Consider the following 27,059-nt stretch of genomic DNA (forward strand, 5'->3'; position numbering starts at 1 on the left):
TGTTTTCTGAGGAAACCAGGCTTAAAACCCCATTTGCATATCTGTATACGTGAAGAAGAGTGTTTTGGGTGACCCCTTCTTAAAAAAAGATTGCTCAGTAGGTAGAATGTCCTTTCCAAAATGTTACCTGAGTATAATAGGATAGTTGTAGGAAAACTCTCTTTTGCCAGGCATATCCTGAAGTAGTGCCAGAGGCTTGCTGGCTTTGAGACACGTTAGCAGTTATTCATAACTCAGTGTGGGTACCTACTAGCACTGGAATGCGCAAAGTGATTTTTTCGAAACCCACACAGAATCTTCAGAAGATGGTCATATTTGATGTAGGCTTTTTCATGCTATAGAGACTGTGCATAAGAAATCATAGCGTGCATAAATAGTGCCAAGACTTGAAATTCCAGCCTTTTCCCAAGGAGACAGTTCCCACATCTTTTTTTTTCTTCTCCCCCCACCCCCACCCCACCCCTTCTTTTTCGGTCATGCTGTGGCCAGGAGATGAGTAGGAAGTATGATATTAACTGTATTTTTGACATGGTGAAAATTACACGTGTGTTGCTGTAGTTCTGAGTGAATTTCTGTGATATTTAATTATGGCAGTAGCATGAAAGCATTAAAAAGAATTTCTGCACAGTCACAACTTGTCAGGAAGAAAGCTTAAACTCAGATAAATTTGTTTAAAACATTTGTTTTGTTTTCCTAGAGCTGTTAACACCAGCTAGGCCTAAGTCTGGCCCTGCTGAAAACCAGAAGCTTTCCTGAAGCTCCACGAAAGGTATGGGTTCTGTGATTATTGCAAGGCATTTTAATAATGATTTGTTTTTCATTAAAAATGAACAGCTTTGTGAGTAGATGTAAAAGTAGAATTTGATCTCTTTAAAACTTTTTTTAAATTCTTCACTGTCATATATTAAAGTTTTTTAGGCCAACAAAGGAAGCAGCCCTAAAGAAAATAGCCAAGTAGTAGGGTGAACAGCATGACTAAAATCCATGCAGCATATTCAGATACAAGAGACTTCAAGTTATTCTAGGTGAGGAACCTATGCAGCAGAATGCATAGAATGACACACTATATGATGTAGACAATCGTCATGATACCTGTTTGAGATCAGGAAAGAATTCCCCATATTGGCCGATACAGATCAGTATTGATTACTGGGAAAGAATGGCAGCTATTAGGGTGAAGGTCTCTGGTGTGCCGTCGGCATGGCATAAACATCTTGGCAGAGCAAAGATGGGAAAGAGTATGCTGTCAAATATTCCTGCCATGGAGTCTTGGACTACTTGTTAGAGAAACATGTTTGTGTTTTTTTAAAAGTCTGTCTCTCTTCTAAAAATCTTGGTGAAATTTATTCTGAGAACTTGAACTTTTGAGTCTCTTCTAAAACCATAAGTTCCTTTTGTTTTAATTCTAACTTCCAGAAGATGGTTGTAACCTGATACTTTTCATAAGTCTCAGGGCAGTAAATCTCTAAATATATTTCTTTCCATGGTGATAATCTCTTCATGAAAGCCTGAGTTTGTAGGGGACCTTCTAAGTCACAGAATACTGCTAGCCTCTGATAACATTAAATAAATTAAGAATTTGTCTGCTTTTCTCACTACACAGATACATCCCATATGTTTGTTGTGCTTATTGTCAGTAGAAGGAGAGGTCAAACAGCTATTGCTTCCTGTACTGTTTTCTGTCAATGTACAGGAGATATGCCAAAGAAGTTTGGGGTCTTGCATTCCAGCAGCGAGGAACTTGCCTGCTCTGTGACAGAGAAAGGGTTGCTTGCTTGGTTTTTCTTTTACTTGTGGAAGGTCTATTGAACGAGCCTGTATGTTGGGAAGTAAATAAATAGTATATTGGCAGTCTTTTCAGATTACACAGAAAATGCAAAGTTTACAGGAGATCATTGAGATAAATAACTTCTGTTCTGCAAGTGGTTCAATGCATTGCTGTAGACATGATGGAGCAATTCAAGTTGGCATTGATTAAAGGTCAAAAAGATGGTTATCCCCTTACTTGCCTTCAGGCAGATGTGGTTTTTTGCATTGTCTTTTTTTTTATTTGAATTACCAAGTATGCGCCAATAGATGATGTTGGGAAAGATTCAGCTTCCTCTCTTTGCTTTTTTTGTGTTTTTTTTTCTTACCTGAGGAAGTATGTTTCTGATCAATAGAATTTCCTCAATATCAGATCAGGCTAAATGGCAGCTTGTATAGCTTCAGAGACTCTTTCCTTTGGAGCCAGCCTGTAATTTCTGGGTGCTGAATACTGCCTAATTGAATGGTGGGTAGGGAAGAGGGAAGCTTAGGGAAAGATCATCATTCCCCAGGGTGCAGTGTCAATGATTCCTATGAGTCACTAATTCTCTGAGGTCAGAAAGAAAGTAAGCAGGGGCATAGCTGTCTGCACTTTCTGACCAGTGTTGCAATAAAATGCCTTTTCTGATATATGAGGGAACAGTCTGGAGTGTGGGCACTTGGACTGTCTCTGATCTTTTTGATGCTTTTTCCCCTTCAACCAGGATAGGTCTCTAGCCTGGCCTCTGACCAGGCCTTGGCTTAATTCTGTGGAATAGCAGCCTAACTCTGCCAGGCTGCAACACAAGCTGGGGTGTGCACTGTTGACAAGGCCTCTCTCTGCAGTCTCCCACCCCTTTGGCAGAGCATGAGTGCGAATAGAGCTTTCTTGCTCTAATGGCTGTGGAAAGCAAACACAAGTGGAACACACTCTGCAGATCAATTCTGAAATGCTGAGTGAATGCTTTCAAAAAACATTTTATTTGTTGCCGATTTTCCTTCTCTCACTTTTTTTTTTTTTATACTCTTTCTGTGCAATGGCTTCCAACCCTTTCAGCTTGAAAGGCAAAGACATTATTTCAAAACTTTAGGGTTCTGAAATCGATAAATGGGGAAGATCCTCTGCTTTGTTTTTGAGCTGCACAAAAGGACAAAAGCCACCCTTTCTGGATGCAGGCACACTGAGAGAGCATAGATGGGTTTTATTTTTTGTAAGCTCTAGTACAGAGGGTATCTCTTGGTGAGAAGAGGGGACATGAGAAGAGGAATTGTTGAATGGTAAAATAGTCATAATCTGCATTTGGTCAATGATCTTAGGGGGCTTCAAATCAGATGACCTGAGCCTGAAGGGTGTTCTGACTTCAGTGGGAGCAGAGTTTAGGTATCCATGGTTAGGTGTCAGTTTCTCCTTCCCCTCTTCTCTTTCTTGGGCTATCCTATGTGGAAAAGTCCTGGTTTTTAATACACAGACTCCTAAACTCCTGCTGAGCAGGGTGGTTTGAGAACCCCCTTTGTGGACTGTGAGACCCCTGGTTAAGGAACACAACTGGAGTGCATTTATGAGTTCCTGTCTGGGAAATCTGTGGTGAATCAAAGCAGTAGTGACATACTCCTCCTTCCTGGTAGAGAAGGACCTGGCCTGCAGGAGCAAAGGGCTTGCTGTTTGCCTTCATAATGTATAGGACACCCCAATGCTGTAATATCCAGAGCCCTGGTGTAGAGGGGAACAGACTGTGATCCAGAGGGGTACTCTTTGCTGTGTGTGATCCATGTGTGTTATAAAAGGTGCCTATCAGGCTAGAAACCCTTCAGGACATGGTAGCAATGAGAAGCTCCTAAAAGGACTCAGTTATGTGGGAGTTGCTCTAAAGTGGAAGATAGAGAAGTGCAGAAGATGAGATGAATCCCCAGTGAGACAGCATGTGGCAAGGAGGAAGGTGGACAACAGAGTGTAGAGAGAGTTAGCAGAGCAGTAATGCATGGCATGTGAGGAAGGTGAACAGGGTAAGGACAAAAAAAAACCAACAACAAAAAAATTTGGCTATAATGGGCTGTGAAATGCAAAGGGAAAGAAAAATGAAGTCAGTCTCAAAACGCAAAATACATGTTTTATTAATCAGGTGGAGCTGCCAGATGAAGTCCTTTCCCCCAAGTCACCAGGCTAATCTCTTTTTTCTAGTGCACTTTATCCACTAGTCTAGCTGGCAAAAGTTACAGCCCTTTACAAAATAAGCATCTATTGCAAGCAAAGCTGACCTGTAAAATAAGAGCTTTCTTAAATGGGGTATGAGGAAATTATTTGGCTCCACAGACAAGATTACAGTCTCCTTTAATGTAAGTTTTGTATTAGACTTTCCAAAAGATATAGAGGGAGGCCTTGCAGCAATTGCATAATTTTAAATATTAAGGGTGTAAATTTGATAAAGCCTCAAACCATGCACGAGGCTTAATTTTTCCACGTTTCCACGACAGATTGTACATTGGCTTATGAAGTTCAACTTTGTTTCTGATGTTTTAAAATTGAATTTACCATGTATTACATCTCTGATGTACTGTTCCTACCAGTTAGTTTCCTGGGTTATAAACAGGGAACACAATACAGATGTGGTTATGTCCTGTTACACATGCTTCTTTGAACCTTTGACTCTTTATGGATGTCCTTGTTTTCTTGCAATGATTTTTTAGTATTTACCTTTACTTGAGAGAGAAGAATGTACAATCAGTACATTCTGCTAATTTTATTAAGGTTAGTTCTCAAAATGAAGGATGGTGTGGGACTGACACTTAAAGCAGGAATTTGTTCACAAACCTGAGTGTTGGTCCGGTATTGCAACTCAGGTGTAAGAACTGCTTGCATGACACATGCTGGGGCAAATGAATGGTGTGTTTAGTCCAGTGTAATTTCTTTGAAAATTGCCAGAAGCAGATATTTCAAAGAAAATAATCTTCCTTCTGCAAATCCACTGTGGTAGGAAATGTCCTGCAGAACCACTCTGAAAACTGACTTTGCTGTAAACAGAACTAAGAACCAAAAAATATTTTTCTGCCTTACTGAGTGTGAGTGCTTTTACCGACACAAAAATGAAGTCTCTGTTTTTGCTTTTGTCGTGTTGAGCTGTTTGATAATTCAGTTACTAGTAACAATTGTGTGTGTTATATGTACACACATTCAACAGGATGCTTAAATAAATTACTTGCATAATTGTGCAAAATAGAAATGAATAATTTGCTGTCAAGTACGTCCTTGCAAACAGTAATTTACCCAAGAAACTCTTAAGGACAGCATGGGGGACAGGAAGGAAAGAAGAGAAAGGGGGAAAAATTGAACAAGCAAGGAAGCAGACTGTATAAAGGAAGTGAAGATGCAGGAACACTGAACACTTGGGAGAAAATTGTTTAGTTGGCCATGAATAGGTTCAAACTGAAAATCAGGAGTAAACCTATCAGAGCAGCGAGAGACTAGAAATGCCTTGCATGAGTCCTATGAACCAAAATCACCATTTCTAAGATGCAGGTTTAACTGCTTCTGAAATGCTTACATGAAGTGTGCAGTGCAGCTACGAGGCCAGGAGCTGATAGTTCAGGTAGCACTCTCATGTTCTGTGTTTCTGCAGGAGGCTTGGGCATATAGTCATCCTGTGTACAGCTTGGGCGTGAACATAAAGTGATCGTAACATGGTGCTCATTTTCACGTATTAAACCATAATCTTGACAGTAGACAGTTAAGGGTCAGACTGTATGTTGCACAAAAAAACTCGACACATACTTTTATTTCTAAAAAATATACTATTAATAATAAATGTCACGGTAATCATTATGAGGCTACAGCTCATCTTGCACTCAGAAAGTGGAAATCTCTTTTATAAAGTATTTCTGTTTTTTTTGTCATTAGTAGTTATTATTTTATATGCAGTCACATAATAACACTAGACAGTAAATGGTAGTAGTCAAGCAGATTTAATTTGTTTTTTTAAAAAAACTTTTCATGTGAGACCCTGTCCTCACCTCTACTGAGAACAGGCAAAGACATGGGCAGAATCTGTGTTAATGTTATTACAGTTCAGCCTACAAAGTTGGTGACATTCCATTTTTAGTCTTTGTGTAGATCCACACATGAAAATTATGCTGACTTTTTTTTTTTTAATAACAGAAGAGAGTTTGCGCACACGCCAATCGATTCCTAAATCCATCTGTTCAGACCAGTATGTTATGCACTGTAAATCAGGAAACTCATGAAAAATGAAAACTGGTGTTATCATATTAGAGATTTTTTCTCTCTTTGGCAATACATATATAATGCCCATTCCCATAATCGACTAGACTTTTCCCTGTACTTTCAGAAGCCTGCAGGCTAAATGGAAGTGAATGCCGTGGGCATTATGGTCTTGATTACATGGTGTATCCATTTTCATATCCTGGATGTCTGACCATAGCCTCTGGGCATCTGTAACAGAGGAGCAGGTCTACTAACTCATGCATTTGTTACTTGTATCTACAGCTGCACTTTATAATGGTTTGGAGCACTTCTGCTGTTAAAACTGCTGTAAGAACTATTTTGAGTAAGTCACCCTGAATGGCTAATTCTGTTCTGGCTATTTGGTTTCACAGGTAGAGCTCCTCATTAGATCCCAACTATTCTTCCCCAGACTGCCATGCTTTCCAAGTTCTATTTTCATTCCTTTTTTTCACTCCTGTTCCTCTAATAATCGGTGTCCCCATGGGTACCTAAAAGCTTACACAAGCTTGAGTCGCTCAGAACAATGTTTCAGTATTAGGTTTGAATGTGGGGTGTCACGCAGAAAACAATAAAATAAGTTTTTACAGAGGGCTGAATCGGAGGGTAAAGGACAAGAAGAGGTATAGGGAATTTGTATTTTACTTTTTTCAGTCTTCTGCAAAATGATATCTTGCTTTTAATTCTAATCTTGATGTTTCTATTGTTGGGAAGAAAAAAAGTAAGAGTAAAACTAATTTTTTTTCCTGTTAAATGCAGTACTTTCTCGAGTTTTGACTTCATGATCAGTGTTCCTATTTACCCACATGAATATACATTTATCAAAGTTCAAGAGGAGACATTTTTCCTCTCCTTTCTGCCTAAAAATCTTAGTAGTGCTAATAGGAGCTAACTAGAGAAGTCACAGAAACTCAAAGTAAGCAAGCTGAGCAGTCTTAGTAATCTTTTTGAAGTGGTTTGATTTCCAATCTTGAAACTCCTCTTTACTTACTCTCTATTCCTGCACCTTGTCCCTGAAATAATTCTGCTGCATCTCAATAAATGTCTTCCTCCAAAGCATTGTGGAGCCTAGCTATTGATAGTCTCCCCAGCAGATATATATAGCAGAATGCTCTCTTGGGTCATGACTGGTTGAAATTTTCACTGAGTATCCTGTTCCCAAAAGTCTGTGCCTTGAGTCTGTGAGTGCAAAACTGTATTTAAACAACAATGTTTGGACTGGTGGTGGTGGTATTGTTGCGTTTGGTTTGGTTTTTTTTTTCAATTGTGGGATATTTTCAAAGAGAGAGATTCAGCCAGAGTAGTAGTAATTTTAAATAACTGTGTTTCTGTGTGGTGATGAGGCTATTTGACCTGCCTGGCTTGCTTTATCTAGTTTGGTGTGTTGTTCTTCTGCATGGAAGCAAAGTCTGAAATTTGTGCTCCTGACAGTCCTGGTTAGTCATCCAACTCACCTTGCCAGTTCGAGTGAGGAACCAGATGATTGCAAAGGGTGAGGCATAAGACATGCTTCCTCTAGCCTCAGAGAAAACAGTTCTTTCTGTGTGACTAGCCTAGTTACCTGATTATCCTACGAGACTACGAAGGCTTGGGAGACTCACGAAAAATCAAGGGTGAAAAGGCTGAGAAAAGGCTGACTGGGTAAGGATGAGATGTAAAGTTGTTGTGGTGAGATACCTACAAATATCCCATACCAACACCTGAAATTTTGCACACGTGTGTATGAGTTGGAGCAGTCACACTGGACATGATATATATATATATAGAAAAAGCAGTCTTTACGTTGAAGCATTCATGGTTTAAAAAGGCAGAAAAAAAGGAAATATTCTGCTATTCCCATTTTACAGAAAGGAGCAAGAGAGAGATGAAATGTTTAGCTCAGAAATGCTCAGGAAGCATATCATAAAGTAGGAAACAGAGCTTGAAGCTTTTGTGTCCCAGTCAGCATTCTAAAGAAGGACCAGCTTTTAAGAGGCACATGTCCTGAATACTCTGTTATTAATAGTGATTTACATAACAGCTTGTAGCCCCATTTCAGTATTACAGAATAGGACTTACTCTTCTTTTGTGAAAATGACCTGGATTTATATCAGTAATAGTAATATACTGTTGCAGTGAAGGACTGTGAAGAGGGGGGAGGGAGTATGAAACTAAAAATAAGAAATATGTACAGTACATAATTCTAACAATGTTATCTAAAAGACAGTAAAAATAGACTCAATTAGATATTGTCAAAGCTTTTTTCTCTGTGCAGCTGCCTAGCCAAATATGACAATTTTTCAACAATATAAAAGTTCTAACACAATGCATGATACATTGTACTGAATTCATTAACACTTTACTACCTTAAACATCATTGTAAAGAAGGAAAATAATGTAAGGGAAGCTTGTCATTTTTTGTTGTTGTTCCTTTTGTTTCTGTGACATGTTTGGAATTGCATGCCTGCGAGAGTTTTGTGATCTAAATTTAATGATCCTAAAAGGGGTTTAGTAAGATATTGTTCTTTTCTCCTGCAGACATCCCTAGGCTGAGTGCTACATGAAAAGTGTGACTCAATTATACAAAAAAAGTAATTTATCTTTAAAAATAAAAAGCCTTTTCATGCAGTATTTCCACCGGGATGTAGCCTTAGTGTAGAGCTTTCCTGGCTCTGCTCTGTAACAGTGTGATTTCTATAGAATGAGAATTTGCATGCAGTGTACAGAGTATCTATGTGCATATGTGTACACGAATAAAGACATTATGATGACAGCCAATAAATTTGGCTTTGATTTGGCATTGAGATCTGCAGATCTCTGCTCTTGTTCACTGTTGTCAATTTACAGAATTAATAGAGTGGACAGTTGGTCACAGTGCAGATATTAAAACTTTAAAATTCAGCTCTTCAGCTGTTATCAACCTGCATTTAGGCTGAAATGTTGTGTCAAGTTGTGCAAATGAGGTAGCTCTTTTAGCTACCGTTTTTTTACAGAGTACCATGTTTGAGATGCACACTTGCAAAATTATTGGGGGTTATGTTGGAGTTAGAAGTAGGAGTAACATGTTGATCATGTAACATAAAAACCCCACTGCTTTGGGCATGCTGTTGGGCATAGGAATATTTGTTGTGGGTATCGTGTTTTGCCATGTACATATGGCCTGACTATCTCACTTGAGCTACAGAGAAAGCCTGTAGGAATGCAGAAGAATCTAATGCATTTTTGAAAGGCAATAAGGCTGAAGATTGGGAAAACAGAGGTTACTGGGCAATATCATAAACTTAAATATCTTTATATTTTTTGTTTTGCTTCAATTTAGTGCAATGTGTATTTCTGGCAAATTATCTGGAAATACTGCATTCCAAGTTGGACAAAAATGAACCAGGGTTCTTTTGCTATGTCCTTTTACCCTTAGTCCTGGGGGCAATCAGGAATAATACCCATCATGTGTGCTCAAAGCATGATCAAAGAGGACTGCTGTGATTAGTTAATCAGGATATATGGTGGGTGATAGCAGTTAGTTTCTGGGAGGTTAGACAAGAGTCCTCTTCGCTCCTAACACAGTATTCATAGCTGTATAGATCTGGTTTCTCTGTTGCTGCCTTCTATGGCACCTGTCAGAAGTGGTCATTCACTGCGCTTTGCCTTGTATTGATTCCCAAGACTCTGCAACTCCAGCCCAGGAGTGACAGAGATGTAGAACATCAGTTTGACATGGAGTTTGCATTGCTACAGGTACATGCATGTACTGGATTTTATCTGTGTTTGTACTTTCGTAAGTGGACTTTGGAAAACCGCTTCCTCTTTCCGATACTTTATATGAAATGAATAAAGGGAGCTTATGAGGGAGAGAACTACACAGAGGAATTCAATTCCCTAGGAATCTGGTCTTAATGTTTGCGCTGAAGAACTTGTAAAATTTTTAGTCTGACAGCAGCCTATTTCAGCTCTTTAAAGATGGTCTCTGCATAAAAATTTAAAGTTTCTTGGCAACTATGTATCAAAATTGGGAAGGAGATGTTGAAACCAAAGAACTTAGAATTTGTAAATTGCTGCAATGTCATTTCCACCAATTAAACTGAGTTCTACATGGAACGATAGTGTACCAGTGAGACACTGAAGAGATTAAACCAGCCAAAGAGAGAGTAGCATACACTACACACTGTATTATATGATTAGCATGAAGAAGCAAGACAATATTTATTAGGGAACCATTAAACAATGCAAACAATAAAAACTGCTGGAGATCAGAAAACACCCTGTGCCAAGGCCGTGCTCTCATGTTTCACCTTGTTACTTTCAATGTGAATAATATACCAGTCTGCACTGGCTAAAATAGTGGAATAGATAAAGGGGGAAAACAATGCCAGACTTGGACTGGATATCTACCTGAAAGCCTGGAAACAGACTGGCCAAACTAGAAATATTTCAGTCATGACCAGTATCATGGGAACAAAAGATGACACAAGGAACAGTGGCTGTCATAATGGCATGTGTGGTAGAAACCCAGAAAATATGGGTTTTTTGAGCGTTATAGAAAAAGCATGCCACACAGAACATTCATGCTTATAGGCATAAGAAAATTAACTCCATTCCAGCCAAACCCAGTATAGCATGTGCCTAACTGAGAAAAGTTAGTTTATACTATGCCATGTGGAATATCAAAGAACAAAAAAATTTTTTTTTTTTTTAAGGTGTGGAGGGGCCCCTTAAACTCAGTCACTTTCTGCCTAAGCTTACTGAGTTCATTCTTCTTAACATTCCACACTGTGTAATGGTTACTTCAGTTGGAGCTGAGCTGACAGTACACTTCTATCTTCAGCTGGAACTTTTAAAACAAACTCTGTAATTATAATTAAATTTAAACCAATACAATTGTATGTGTATGCTAGTAAAACATTTCTATGGCGCTTATCTATATTTAAAGTGGAGGAGAGCCTTAGAAAACCTACCCAACTGAAAAATCCCAAAGAACTTTATGTATGTTTTGCAATGATTAATTTGAGATTTTCAGCCCATATGGAGTTTGTCCAGTTGTATTTATCATCTGACAAGCACCAGTACCGATTGAGTTGTGTCTTCACATTGCATCTTGTAAACTTGGTTCGTAGCACTTTGCTGGACTGAATCTCTGCTCTGACATTGCTGTGTGGCCATGATACACATGGCTTACACCTGCTTACATCTGCTGAGGATCTTGTCCAGTACGGCAGTTAGTCTTTGGTAATATTTTTGGTAATTCTTGGCTAATACTGAAATAGGCCACTAGTAGGCTTTTTGACAGCGCTCTTCAGAGAGTAAAACAACAACATAATTGAAAGTATGTGCTGCTAAATTATGTAAATTTTGTGTAGCCACTTCTAATTTGGGAATATGCAGTTTACTAATCCTTTATTTAGGGATATAAGCCCTGATATCTTGGAGTTCAACAGAAGTAATTACACCTTGACAATCTATTTACTTTATGAATCTTACCTTAGAATCCAGTTCCAAGAGGGAATGGGGCTACATTGCACTGAATTCTGCTAATGGTTGCTAAGGCGCTTTTTTGCTGCTTTTCATAGCATTGCTATGGACTTTTAAACAGTCGAAGGATTTCTGTTCCAGAGAGGTTTGGTTTTGAGTGGTGAATCAGTCCCTCATCTTAGTTACAAAAGTGTCCATTTGTTAGAGCTCTTCAAGATCCTTTCAGATGAAAGATGCTAATAGATGTAAGATAATGGGTACATGCAAGATTGTCGTCATTAATAAATATTGAATAAAAAAGAAGCTCTCTGTGAACGATGTAAAATAACACCAATGAGTATTTAATCTGCTTTTTTAATTGAATTTTCAGCTTAAAGAGGGGAACTTTTCTTCTTGTTTGAAAAATTGAAATAGAAAAATGAATATTGAAATGTATTGGCTTGGGATTTTCAACGCAGTTTAAATAACTAATTAAGAAAAAGTTGCAGGGAGAAAAACATTAAAATATGCAATAATTTATTTTTAATAAGTGTAAAACAGATTATTTTAATTACCACACTTTTAAAAATATGGGGTAAATAAAATGCCTTAAATTGTCATTCGTAGAGATTTGAAATTGAAGTGTAGAGATTAAAGCTTTTTACCAGTAGATGTAGACAAAAGACTTAATGAATAACCAACACAGAAATTAACTGAAATGACAGAACCTCCTATGCTAATTTTTTTTTCTTGGTTTCCCATGCTCACTGCCTTTTTTTCACTTCTTTGGTGTCGCTTTTTAGAAGAAGCTGTTAGCCAGGTGAAGTTTCATGGTATCTTCTATATCAGTGTTTCCTTTTTATAAAGCTTTAAAACTGCTTTTAAATACACCTCCTTGACTTTGGAATAACAGCTACCTGGTTGACCTCTTCTGCTGCACAAGGGCTTAAAGGTAGATGCTAGTCCATATAACTATTTTACACTTAATTTTCAGTCGCCTGGGTTTCCATTGAAATCTTTGTAAGCAACGTTGCCAAAATCACCTAACGCCAATCAAGCTTTGGCAAAGGCTGCACACCCTGGCTGGAGTTAGTATTTTATATTACTACATAAATTTCGGATCCAAGTGCTCCCTATTCACCCTGCAACTTTTCCAGAGGGGTTTTGAGGAGCCATCCTACTGTCAGTGTCTGAACTCAGTTCTTGGAATCACTGTGTCTCTTGGAGAGCTGTAGATGGTAGTGAAGATTTCACCCTCTTGATGTAACAAATGTGATGCTGAAATAGAATACAACTGAGCAGTATTTGCTGTGTTATGTCAATGGGGTAAGGTTTCCTTTTCTGTGTAAGCATATGCTTTTTGTTGACTTGCTAAAAAATGTCTAAATGACATGCACTCTGTGTTATTCACTTCATGTTTATCCAAAAGCAGAGTCTGACCCTGAAGTGCTGTATTTGTCCTGATTGTTAAAAGGTTGTATGTTCATTGTGCATAAATGAGTAATTGTCCTTTAGAGGCCTGTGCTTTAGTTCGGTCTGTTAGGGCTGCTGAGCCAACAAGTACAGAAAGAGCTGTACTTTGGCATCATCCCAAACAGTTAGAGGTTGTGAGCCAAAAACGCCAGGAAAGCCTTTCGGCTTTCCCGTCAGCCTGGGTGCTGGAGTTCAGAGCTGCTGATCTCACCTGGAACTGGGCAGCAGCAGCAGGGCTGGGGGGCAGCTGTTTCCAGGGGAAGGAGTGTACCGGCGCTCCAAGGCTTCCAGCCATGGGGGAAGCTGTCCTGCTACCGAGCAGGAGAACAAGTCATCTTTTGCCTCTAGTTTTCATGAGAAGTATTTGTCCTCATCTTTGCTTGTTCTCTTACGTATCTGATCTTCCTGCTTCTTTAAGGGGGAGAAGATATGCTGAGAAACCTCTGTCTGTAAGCCAGAAGAGTTCTGTTGCGTCTCCCTCTCATTTTAGTACACCAGATCTTCTTCTAAGTGTGGAAAAAAATAATCTGAGAGGTCACTGGCAGTTTTGCTGTTTCGTAAGGAAACATTAAAGATGGGAGGATTTGGCCTGATGGTAGCTGAAAGCACTAAGGCTCTGCCAGAATTTAATGCCTTGTGAACTCTGACCTGGAATGAATACAACATACGTGCTACCGTTCCCCTATAATTTAGCATCCCTTTTTCCTGTGTGTTTTTTTTTTTTTTTCTACCCCATTCATTTCTGTTAAACCTAGCTGAATGGTTTACCCTTTATAACTAGTATCCCTGCAAGGGAGAGGCTCTCACTGTTTTTACAGGCTTCAGCTAAAAGGTACTGGAGATTTGCCTTCGCTTGCGTTAGTAATGTTGCTGTTTTTGGAATCAAGGGCCTCCAGTTCAAATCCCCCCAGTAGAGTTAGATTCCTCGCAAACTAAAAAGGCACTCCTCGGATTAAAGAAACTGATTGAATGCTGCTGTGTAGACCACTAATGTGCTACAAGGGTACTCCGTTCTTTAGCGGGGATTGCAGTGTGCTGCTAGGGGACTTCTCAGGCACTGTTACTTAGAAATTACATGGTGCTACACCAGCTCTGGGACTTGCAGATTTGCATTCACTCTGCAGCTTCATTAAAAATTTTAACTGGGACATATTTAGACTACTCAAGCTGCTTCTATAGGATTGATTATTTTGTCTTGTCCTTAGAAAACAGCTTATCCTTGTGAAAATAACATATAAATTTTACTATTATATTTAGTCTGCAAGCTTTGCTGTTGCTATTAGTTTTCCTTTTGAAGCCGTGGAATTTCCGACAAATAACGCCTTCTGAGTTAAAATCCACCGTCATAAGAACACATTCTGTGCCTTTTCCATTCTCTTAGTGAATTCTGTGAACCTCTGTTATTAGCATGGTTATTGCCTAGAGAATAAAGAAAAGGGAGGAAGGCTGTTTCAGTGAGTAAGACACAAGATGCTTCGGATTTGTCATCTGATCCAGGGAAAATTATTAAGTCCCTGTGTACTTCCATCCTATCTATAAAGTGCATGTGGTAATATGTGCTTACCTCTGGAGCATTGTGTGTGCCTTTATTTGTTGGCATTTTTCCTCTGGAAGTTTTTATAGAAACTGCAGGTTTCTATACTGCAGGTGTTTTCTGGTTGTGAAATCTGCTGCAGAATCCTTCTCCTTACATAGAGCTGTGGTCCAGAATCTGTGATTTAGTTGTCAGTGTGGAACTGCAGAAAAAAAATTTGTGTAAATATTTCCTTTCCTAGCACTCAAGCATCCAGAATGATCTCTCTAAACATAGGCTGTTTTGCCTCCATTAGACTGGCACTGTTGAGCCTGAAATCTAAGAATCACAGGTTGTGTCATAATTAAAACAACTTATAATTATCGCAGGAATATCTACAACATTGGTCCTCATTTCATCTTTCTGTCCTCAGGAATATGAATATCCTGTGTTCCAAGCTGTAGGTCCTTAGATTGTTCTTCACAGAAGTACATGGAAATAATGAAAGTATACAGGCAAGGCATACCAGCTTTAAATGGAACTAGATAACTCAGGAGCAAGTAAACTTTATGTATTACTGTATTCGTTTTACATTAGGAAGGTGCAGCTTATCTGAAATGGAATAAAGCTGCCACAGCATTTTTAGCCCCTGATGGCATTTGAGACTTAATTTTTTCCTGTGAAAAAAAACCCCACTGTGGCATTTCTGTGGCATTCTGCAGGTGCTAAATGTTTGTACCACTTGAGACCCAGAAGGTGTTAAGTTTTGAGGTTTTCAGTACATTCAGTTCCATGTAAAGCCTATAGTAAGCAGTCTGTCAATTAAAGAATACCTCACTAGTTCATCCTTTTTCAAGTTTATGTGTATGTTCAAACAAACAAAAAGGACAAGCCTAAATACGGTTGCTCTCTTTTATTGTTTTCTGAGAGTAGCAGGAAATTATCATCACACTTGATAGAGCTCAGTCTTTGTAAGGAAGTCAGTGAAGAGCAAAGTATGCACCAGAGCATAAGACAGCTTAGAGCAGAACAGTGATGAAAATACATTGCAATACCAAGTGACTTTTTAGCAGCTTCTCTGAGAAAAAGAAACTGTGTTGTTTCCAAGGATTTTTGAACAAGTGTTTTGGGATCCTTATATTGCCTGTACATTTTGTTGTAATTCTATAGGCTGGAAATCTAATTTGGAGTTGCACAAAGGTTCTGACTGCATAAGATAGTCTGGGGATTAAGTTGTGACTTTGCCTCTTCAGTGGGAATAGCCAGCTTTCCTGATCCTAAAACCTGTAATTTTTGTTATCCTGTTCGAGGAACAGAGGAGCCACTGGAATTTTTTAGTCTCCTACATTTGATTGAGGAGTGTATGTGTGTGCATGTACTTTATATTTTTACTTATTTATAGTGTGTATCATGGACCAAGTAAAGCTTGAATAACATTTGCAGTGGCTAAGAAATCACTAAAGACTTTCCTTCTCTGCTTTGAATCCACCTATTTCTCTTTTTCTAGTTGCTGGAATTAACTTTTACCCTTTCCTCTGTAGTTATGCAGTGTAGGTGAGCTTTCCTGTCACAGAGGGCTTAACAATAATTTTTATCTGGTTGTGAGCTTTGATGTCATAAGAAATGTGATCATTGAATGGTGTTTTTAAAACAACAAATATAGCATTCAGTAACCAACTAATTTGCTTTGCTATGGATTTTGGATGGCACTGACCTTTTTGCAAGAACCAAACTTGTTGAACCAATTTAAAACATGATTAAGAGAAGCCATCTACTTTCTGAAGAAATAGCTGTTTATCATTTTTGAGAAAACACCCACTGCTTATTTTCTTTAATATGTTTCAGTGTTGATAATTTTTCTGCATGCATCTGGAAGAACTGCCATCTGCACTTCTGCTGGTTGCCATTGGGTGGCGCCAGGCCATCAGTATATACCGTATGAGACAATGGTTTGGGTTTGTACATATCAAAAATCAAACGAGCTTTAAAATCTGATCTCAAATAATTTACAGTGCAAATAAACGGAGCAGCCAGTGCAAATAGTTACTTTGATGCTTTTTTCTTTTATACTTAACGTAACGGGTCTGTCTAATACATGCTTCTGTATGTGTGCCCGTGTGTGTGTATGTACACGTGTACATGTATATGTGTAAAGTTTGACCTGAAATGTGGTTTTGCCCTAAGGATACTGATGCCTTGTTTTTGATCACGTTGTACTAATGTGGCTTAATTAATTGCCCTCTTAATGTCTCTGCTAATGTTCAGGCTTTTGTTGCTTGCCTGTGTATTTATTACAAACCTGCTAAGTGTTAAAGCTGACTGGAGGCAAATGATAGATTTCCAACTTTAGAGAAACTATCTACTTAATGTGTGTTTAAGGAAGACTAATTTACTGCTTTAACTCAGCTCACAATTGAATGCACGATGAGAGCAATGGAATATTAATATTTTAAAGTCACATCTACCGTGTTCAAAATCTGTATTATGTTAATTATACAGATGCACCAATTTATTCTTTGAGCTATCTGACTCAGTTTCTGAAGCATTTGATTTATAATAACCAGGAGGAAAAAAAAAATGGGGTGTGGTTAATGAGAGGGAGATACAAATGTTTATTGAATATCACATTTGAATAGGCTACTGTCTGTATAAGATAAAATTATGATAGCTAGGAATAAAAAAATACATTTACAATTGATTACATGGATTAGGACAGTCTAAAATGCTCGATTTCTCATTTCTGTTTATATTCACTTTTAATAAAGGGATTGAGGGTTTATGTTTAAAAAAATTATTTTTGAGGAGAAAAATGAACATTCACAATTAATTTGCTCTTGAACACCTTTTGTTAATGTATGAAATTAAATGTGGCATGTGGCCTGGCAAATGAACAAGTTAAAATTAACAATGATTTGTTTAACTTATATGTGTTTGTAGAGCTTGGGAGTTGCATGAAGCCAAACAGTAATTCTTCTGACAAATTTTAGATGATGCTGTTTTCTTTGCCAGATAGTGGTAACTTTAAAAAACAAAACAGAAAAACAAAAAAAATAAACCAACCCAAAAAACTGCACCCTGCAATCCTTTCTTTCTAATTTAAAAATAAAATTGACATAAACATAGCCTAATAAATGAGTTGAATAATTTCAAATTCACAAGAATAATGTTGGAGGATTGGTGTAAATAACCAACAGCAGCCTAACAATGTGAATCCTTTGTGATTCAAACTTCTTACCATATTAATTTTCCCCTCACTGAATGGGAATAAGACCCACTTGTATCTAGGATGATGCCGAGTGGCATTTTGAAGCTAAAAGCCTCTAAAAGATTTGTAATAATTTAGATAGTGATTACCCTGTCTAGACCTTTTACTCTTTGCTAGACTTTCATTTAAATGTTGGACCTTTTCTCAGACCATAAATCAGTGGCAAATGTGCACATTTGGACTCTCCGAAGTTTTACTTTGAGACTGTTTTCTTAAAGCATTCCAAAACACTGAAATCCTGGAATGGCAAGGGAAAAAAAAAATCAAGTCAAAGGCAAAAGCAAAAATTATTTATGGAGCATTTAGTTTCTAATCCTAAAACTGAGAGTACTAATAGCAGCAGTGATGAGCTTAGCTGATTCTTGTGGCTAATGCTTTTCACAAAGTCGAATTTGATTGACATTTCATCATAAATTTCTATTCTTCGTAACAAATATTTCTTTTCCTCTATTTGTAAGTGCCTTTTTAAGATGCTTCCTTTAAAACAATGTAACAGTCATTTGCAGCTTTTATGGCATCTAAATGTATGCTGTTATGCTGGCTTGGTTCTACTGACATTTTAACATTGTTAATAATCACTGGCCATTTGTGTGTGCTGTGTAAAGGCATAATGTGCTTTTATATAAAACACTGTTATGAGGGCTCATTATCTTGTGAGGCAGCAGTTATAATGAAAATTAAACAATTGCAAACTTGCTTTGCCAAGTGCTTTTTAAATAAATTTAACCAGGCGGATTCACAGCTCCTACCTGATTGTGCGGGGTTGTATATCAAAGCTGTTGGAGAGTCGCATGCATAAATTACTTCATGCAATCATGAGACCTATGCACGGTACGCTTTTGAGTGTTCTGCTAAAACTGATCAGGAAATACTTGTTACACAGGCAAGATCCTAGCAGGGCATGAAGTAAATGTAACCTTTGAAACTCGTCTTCGTCGTATCGATAGTTAAAAGGAGTTTACAAATGACCTTTTACTTACAGGTAGCCACAGAAGTACTGGATCTGCAATCTATAAGCTGTTTTGCTAAGCACTCAAAAGACTGGCTATCTGCAATTACGTGATTAAAAATTGCTGAAGTAGTTGCATTTCTCAAGCTAAGTAAAGGTTGAAAATGCAAATATGGACTATTCAGTTTTTTGTTTATAGACTGCAGGGTTTTACCAAACACTTTACATAATAGACATAATTTTTTTACAACTTCTCCACTGCTTCTACATAAAATTATTTGAACAATAACCACTTTAATAACAAAGTAGCTTATGGGAAATCTGGGTAGGCTTCTCCATGGTGCCTGCATTTTAGCAGAATTACTGTAGCTGAGGATCCGGCCATTTGAAATTCACTTTTAACATGACTGTTGCTGAGCTAACCAGTGCAGTTTGTGTAATTTCTGACATGCTTCCCTTCTGTTAGGGTAACAGATTTGTCCCTGTAGGAGTATATTCAACTGCTCCTCTGTCTTTTATTTTAATGCAGCACTTAGACACAGATTGTTCCAGTAATGCAGTAGTTAGGGAAACCAAATTTCCTTTTTTTTTTTTTTTTTTTTTGCACATGTTTAATTTTGAAAGCTACCAAAGCATGAAACAATAAATCAGAGAGGCTCCATTTCAAATTACCTTTCTTCATTAAAAAATAAAATAAAATAACCAGGAGGTCTAGCGCATTATGTCACTAAGTAACACAGTAAGAGGGACCATCAAAGAATAGTGGGAATTATCACAGCAGCTTGCTCCTTGTTAGAAGCGTTTACCTCATGACCCTTTCATTTGCCTACTGCCACTTTAGTTTAAGAGTGACAACACTGTATAGCACTCTGCCCTTTCCGCGCCACCCCCCACCCCCCCACCCCCCTTTCCCTTAGCACCAGATGCCTTTGTAAAGCAGGCTGGTGAAGGAGTGAACAAAACCTTGTGGGATAAGTCTGACACTGGAAGTTAATGATTATCAGTCGAAACAAAACACTTGTTTACATGTTGTAGTCATTAGAGGTTCCAGTCAGTCATACCTCGGCTGGGATTCCTGCCAAATGTTTTGAGGGTTCTTTCACAAGCTGTGCAGTTTTGTAAATACAAAAGCACTCTTATTAAGCCTTTTTAGTATTAGACTGTGCAATTAAGATTACGGGTAATTAGATTCCTTTATTTGGAGTAGAATGGTCCAAGATACACACATAACTTTCTTAGCCACAGGATACCATCGGATCTCTATTTGGGTGTTCCATTACAGATCAATGACTAAGAGAAACTCTTTTGTATTGTGCACGTTTCTTCTTTATTAAAAATTGTACTCAAAACTTGGGGCGGTATGGATTTTTCCTCACCTTACTGTCAGCACCTCTGTTGCAGCCATAAAACTTTCTTTTTTGATTAGCATGTCTCAATTTGCTGGAAACGCTTTGCTTACATCTCTTTTAGTATTGCTGGCTTTTCATTTCAACCTTATTACAGCTAGGATTAAGGAGGTGATTTGACTATGAAGGAATTTAGGAAAATTTCCAGTAAGCTAAGGATGATTTTAAGTTAACTGCAGGATAACAGAGTTGTAGAAATGAATGTTTCTTTTAACACCTGTGAATTAGTCCATACCTGAATAAATAAATGATTCCTTTGGTATTTGAAGTTGGTGTAAACCAGCTCAAATCCTACCATTTTCTTGTAAACACTTTAATCTTGCAAAGATGCATCTAATACAAATAAGCATGTAAGCTAGTGAACCTGTTTCACGTACTCTTCTGCTTTGGCAGAATTCTCTGCGTTGAGCATGATGGTAAATTATTTAAGGTTTGGGAGGCCATTTTTTGTAACTGAATTGTAAGACAACTGAATCGTCCATACATATTTCATCTCTATTTTTTTCTTTGACGAAGAAGATATCCGTTTTAGTTACTCCAGTGCAGGACTGCTCGCTTTGACATTTCCCGGTTGTCTGTAGTGCTAGGCAATAATTAAATATCAGGTGCATAAGCTGCTCTTTAATTTGACATGTGTGCTCCAGGCAATAAACACATGCAGTGCAACGTGGGAGTGTAATTGCTAAGGAATAAAATCTTGTACCAAGTGAGATCATTGTATCAGGTACTGTGTGACAGCTCATTTGATCATTATGCCCAGGCTAAAGAGGTTGCCTAATTAGTTTCCATTAAAACTCACCCTTTAATCAGGAATTATTCTTGCATAAAGAATGTCACTTGGTCCAGATGAATGAACAATGGTTCCCCCTTGAGATTCAACTATCTGTTACACTTGGGATGCCATATGTCTTTTCAAACAATTCAGCTACAACAGTACTTCGTGTATTTGGATCTTATAGCACTATGTAGTATTTGCATTTTCTTGATACCAGCTAGTGTTCGATAGAAAATTCACAATGGTATTCTGTATATACTTCTTCAAGCCAGAGAAGCAATGTTCAAGTGTCAGGAAGTGTGTTGTAAATGCACAAATGACTAATGGGCCTCTCTTAACTAATGCTTCTTAGTTGTATATATTTCCTAAGTGACATACATAGCATATATACTCTTACCTGGAGGTAGACTTTGCATTCTCACCTAGAAATTTCAAGGTTCATCTAAACTTAATTCTTGGAAGGAAAGTAACTTTCTAGCTTTTTTTTTTTTTTTGTGACAATAGCTTTCTCAGCTGAAGCTGGCGACAGAAGTAGCTGTGACTTTTATTTTTGTTTTCTCCCTGCCCCCCCCCCCAAAAAAAAACACAACAAACCCAAACCCACAAACAAACAAACAAACAAAAAAGGTTACAGGGTTCATGCACATCACAGATGTGGAGCTCAGTTATTGGCTGTGTTTGAACCTCAGCCACAGCTATGCTTCTGCAAGTTCCTGGTGGTCCAGCTGAGTATCATCTGCCACCTGGCAACTGTGGTTGCTCTGAGCTGACCAGAAACTGCTGTCCAGGAGAGGCTTCTCCCTCTGGTAGTACAGACTACTGTAGGCCAAGTGGAGAGGAAGAGACTTTCAAGTCAAAGCCCAGCACCTGCAGTCAGTGACCCCGGTCAGCTCCCTTAATATATCTGCTTCTTACAGCTGTGAACTGGTTTTTTAATATTTGGAAAATGCCATAGGCTGGACTGGCAGTTTGAAGTTTAGCGTGTAGGTAGGGCTTCTGAGTCCTCCTGCTTACCCCAGAAACATTGTGGTAGTAAGCTGTGAGCTAACTTTCCCTTTTGCTGTGGAGGGGTGATCCTACAACATGTCAATGTGTGCACTGATTGTATCTGCCAGTTCATCCATCCTTCTTTTACTCTTCAATGGTTTATGGGACACTCAGAAAAACAGGTCTCAAAAATACTTCCCTAATCTTTTAGCAGCTCAAACTGTTTTTGGAGGAAACAAACTTTGTGTTTGGAGGAAAGAAAAATGTTTTGCGGGCTTTGCATTCCTGCAGGCAATGCCTTTTACTGAAACAACTGCAGTATAAGGTTGTGCAAAAGATTGCCACAAACGTGAAGCCATGTAGCATGGAACAAGCATCATGCAGGATGTCTGCTCCAAGTTTGTTCTTGGCAATGGAAGGACGTGTGTGCAAGGTGAGATTCAAATCCTTAATATTTCTTGTTGCTATTGTTCTATGTGCCCCCGTTCTCCATACCCAACAGGCAATGTGTTATGCCCAAAGTGAATGAAGCAGACAGGAAAAGTGGCTACGGCACATGATTAACATCTAGAACCTGCAGAGAAGAGAAACAGTTTGATGATGTCATAGGACTCCCCGAATAGTGGAGGCTTTTAATATACTGATTCTCATACCCTGAGATATGTGTTTAGGAAAATAAGTATTCTGTGTTGTCTAAGAGGTGTCCACCTTTACCTAGCATTTCTTTGTGGCTGTGGTCAGTCTCTGATACATCAGAGGAAGATGGAATAAACGTTTCTGTGAGCACAGAAACTGACCTCCTCTGGCTTCCTGTGATTAATCCATACTATTCTGGCATTCTTGTATGTATTTTACACCCTTCTTCTAATATCTCCAGCAAACATATCCTTATTTGTCTTTCATGTTCTCAATGCCACTCCTAGTTTCTTTCCATGTCCCCTACTTTGTCCATTTGTCCAGGCTTCTGGAGGAAGATGTTGCGGCTGATTCAGAGTTAAAGACATCTATTGGTGGCAGTTGCTGTCTCTTGACTTAGTCAAAGAGATTTTGTTGCATTTTAGTTACTTGAGGCCCAACAAATGCCTAGAGGGGCTCCATGATGATGATTTATGCAAATATTTTAGTGAAGCTCCTAGATGGTATCCAGACTACTCCGGTGGTATGCAGTGATAAAGATCACTAGAATTATGTGAATTATTTGGATATAGTATCTTTATTTTTAAGGAGGTATGTCTAATAATCATGAATGAAGTGCCTTCTATTCTGCAGGCCTCTATTAGAAGCCCGTGCACTGAAGAACACACACAGTCTTTGTAGATGATTGATCTCAGAGCAATCCTTTGGCAATAAAGACTAACATAACTCCTAAAAGAGAAAAAAAGAGTGGAAATTTAATAGCATTAATAGGAGGAAATACAAATGCTGAATTAATACTAGGTAAATTTAATAACATTAGTAGTAGTAATAGTATTTGGTACGAAGGGCAACATGCCCAAAAGGGGAGTTTTGTTTTGTCTGGAATCAGGTTAACCTCTTTAACCAGTTGGCTTTTGTGCTAAGCATCATGGTTTATAATCTTGAATTTTTGGATGTAATCACTGCATTTTCCCTACTTAACTAAGCTTTTTGATTATAACAATGAATTCTACAGTTATTTATAATTTGTAGTTAAAAACCCCCAAACAACAGAGCAATTTCTTTATCACTTTAAAAAGAGTGGTTTTGCAATCCTACTGAAAATTCCCTTAGTCTCACATAGTGGTAGGGGACATTAGAACATCTGAATTCTGTCATACCATGCGTTCAATGCAGTAGCTCTAGCATGTTCCCTCCCTCTTCCCCCTGTGTTTCCTCTCCAATAAAAACCTCCAAGTGTTTCAAGCTTTCCTTCTGTGGTTGTATTTCTGTGACTGCAATCATGACTGTTGCCTGGTTTTGAATCCTGTCAGCTGCCCACTTCTTTCTCTGTGTTCTTTTCAAGGCAGCATAGACAAAGCACAAAAAACTATTCCATAGGAGGGTATCCCACTGATTTATAATATTGATGCTATTATTTGATTTTAAAACATTTCTGAAGATAAGAAGATACCTCTATTTTAAATACAGTGCCATAAATCAGAGTTCATTCTAGACTCAACCCAGCTTTACTGAAAGGTTCGTGAACTTAGCAAACTTGGCTCAAACATTGATGAAAAGCTGCCCTGAGATGCATCAAATTTTAATTAAAATCTTGCTGTAACCCTACTATAATTATTAAGCATATCTAATTATCTTCAGTAGCAAGCTTAAACCAAAAATGACCTAAGAAAAATACTTCTGCTATAAACAAATATAGGGGCTAAAAACAGTTTTGGGTGAGCATTCAAGGCTACTTTTACTTTCTCCAAAACTGTTTGCCAAGATCTGAATTTTATATCCTTTCCACAAAACACATTTTTCCGTTACAAATACATATGTTTATCTTTGTATTATAAAGTGGGAACTATTTTTATTACTCTTGTTATTAATCCAAGTAATCTTTTGTGTTTCTGTAAGAAATTCACTAGAGTGGAATCAAAACATTGTTCAGTATAGAATTAACCTTTCCCATATGCAAAAAGCAAACCAAACTGCATTCAATGTAAACAGAGTAAGAACCATCAGCATTACTCTATGTAATATCCTAATACTTTACAGTCCTTTTGGACCTGAACATATCAACCATACTTCAGAAGCCTTCATAAACTTGTATAAATGTTTTCTTTTGCAATGATTTTTCAAAGTTTCCAGTAACAATCATTTATTGGCCTCTTGTGAGTTGCACTGCATGGATTGAATATTATCAAGGAAAATAAACTGGTTTTGTTTTATTTCTCTGAAGTGCTTTCTAAAAGAATTCTATTCAGAATGTACATATTGGATCATATTCTGCCCCTAGCTACGGTATCTGATAAAATGCCATTGACTTTATTACAGTCCATTTTGGCATATTTCCATGTACTCCAGCCTGCCAGTATAACTGAGGAGGGAAAACTTGACCTGGGGTATGTTTTGCTTCAGAAAGAACTGCATTATTTATCCTCAGTGAGGAAAGTGCAGTAATTCACACATTACACACACTAGGGCAGAACTAGTCCTAGAGCCCTGTTGTAAAGGTTCCCCCTTGCAGAGCTCCCAATAACGTACTTCCCAGAATAGTCAGCTGCAAGCACTTGCCTATGTGACTGTGCTCAGCTTCAGCTCGTGGCTTCTTCAGAGTGTGAAACAAAAATTTAATTCAAGCACTGTGCAGGTCAGGGGCCATGGTGAGTTCTGCTTTGAGAAAGAGAGGGCCTTGGAAAGAGCGCAAGGGCACTGCAGCACTGGGTTTGCTGCTTCTAAGGTGGGAAGGATGAGGGCAGCAGCAAGGAGGACCATGTGCCCTAACCCACCCCAGTATCCCTGCTGGGATCTGTGCCATCACCAGCTTGACTTACCAGGGCTCGTGTAGAACTGAAATAGGTTAAGGGACAACAGCCATCTTTCATGTGCAAGCTGATGGCCAGTCTAGGAAATGGCCAAAATTCTTTGTACCTAGATGTGGCCGTAATCGCCCTCCACCCACTAAGAAGTCTTGACTAGGGGGAAAAAAAATTGAAATGAGGGTCTGGAAAGGTTTCTCCATAAATTCCAGGTGTAGCCTGAAAGGCCTAGGTCTAATCTACATGAGAATAAGGAACTGTAGATGTTTTGCAAAAAATGTGAAATGGCATGTGATTTGCTAAAGACTATCCCTCTGTGTGGTTTTCTTTATCATGGCACAAAAGCCACTTTGCTTTGGAATAACTACTGTGAGAAAGATAATTTATTTCAACTGGAATATATTCTGGAAATTTATCTGTGTATTGAGTTAATGTTTTCCAGCCTTTCTCTCCAACCATGAAGCTAGCAATTTTGTCTTTTTATTACTTCTGAAATTAATGCTGCTTTCAAAACATGTCATTCTGAAAGAAATACCAAAAATACTGGAATTCAAGATAACAGTGTTAGAATTGGGACCAATCAATGCTTGTTTTCTGAAATATAAAGCAGGAAGGATCTACACATCATCCTTAAACATCAGATTAGTACAACTAGAAGTATAATGAAAAATCTCTTTTTAACAAGATTATGATGTATTCATCTTTGAATTTGCTCTAAAAATATAGAAATTTTATATATGCTATGCCTTCATTTTTCAAATGTTGTTCTCTAACTTTTTAAAAGGCCAACTTTCATGGGAGCTTGCATCTTAAGTTCAAAAAACAGTATGCATTTACAGCTGACTTCATTTTGAAAGCTTTCACTGTTCATTCTTTCACACAGAACATTGAACACGTAATACTCACAGCTCTCATGATGATAGGTTTGTTGGGACAGGGAAGGCATCTTTCTTTCTTGTTCCATTTGAGTTAATACATCTGGTTTAGCCACTTGAGAAATAAAGTTGGCATCTACAACCTCTTGTTTAAAATATGTCTAGAACCCATCCTCTGTGGTCTGTCAAAAGTGGTTATGAAAGGGTCTCTTTTGAGCTTTGAAGAAAAGGATTTTTATTCATGTCTTAGACTTAGTTTAAAACCAAGAATCATTTATTACTCTTATTTTTTGTGTTTGGTAAAGCAACCAACTGCTAAAACAGGACAGATGTACATGTTAAGTTGGATTGAGAAGTGAAGCAGAAGCACACAGATTTCACAATGGGGATGTGGAAGATCTCTAATGCTTTTCCTTACAGGAAAAAAAGCAGTAGTGCAGGTCTTAGAAAGTAGAGTATAAGCTTTCAATGGCAAATGACTGGAAACATCTTTTCAGTTGGCCCAAAACACTGCAATAACTAATATCTGTGGGGAATAAAGGAAGGATCAATATGTGCAAGTACTTGGGTTATTTAGGCATTTGCTAAAGTGGTATGATTCTTTTAAGTCACAAAAATACATTGCCGTTATTTTACCTGGAAAATAACGTAAATAAGAATTTTTATATATTTATACATGCTTAAAGAAAAACACAAAAGTTTATGCACATCACAATTTTAATGTTTACTTATGTTGGTGAATTTTAAGCACCTGTTTGACATGCTTACAATTTGCACCTTATGGCTACAGACTGCTCGGCCAGGAAGTTGAACCAAGAATAGTACCTAGGCTGACTACAGTCACCCTACAAAAAGCAGTTGTGTGGGTAGCAAAATGGCCCCACTGCCACTCCATTGCTGGTGCATGGCCCCAGAAGGTTCGGGCTGGCTGGT

At 38.1% G+C, this 27,059-nt stretch overlaps 1 protein-coding gene across 1 annotated transcript in view; it reads left to right on the top strand.

The window, feature by feature from the left end:
* Window positions 1-17,980, top strand: part of INSC (INSC spindle orientation adaptor protein) — a 213,932-nt gene extending 195,952 nt beyond the window's left edge. The window contains exon 15 of the mRNA XM_080404757.1: window positions 698-17,980. The gene's annotated coding sequence lies outside the window, so the exon portion shown is untranslated. The remainder of the gene's footprint in view (window positions 1-697) is intronic.
* The last annotated feature ends 9,079 nt before the right edge of the window (window positions 17,981-27,059 follow it).

Source organism: Falco punctatus (genome assembly GCF_963210335.1).
Source record: "Falco punctatus genome assembly, chromosome: 10".
NCBI classification, from domain to species: domain Eukaryota; kingdom Metazoa; phylum Chordata; class Aves; order Falconiformes; family Falconidae; genus Falco; species Falco punctatus.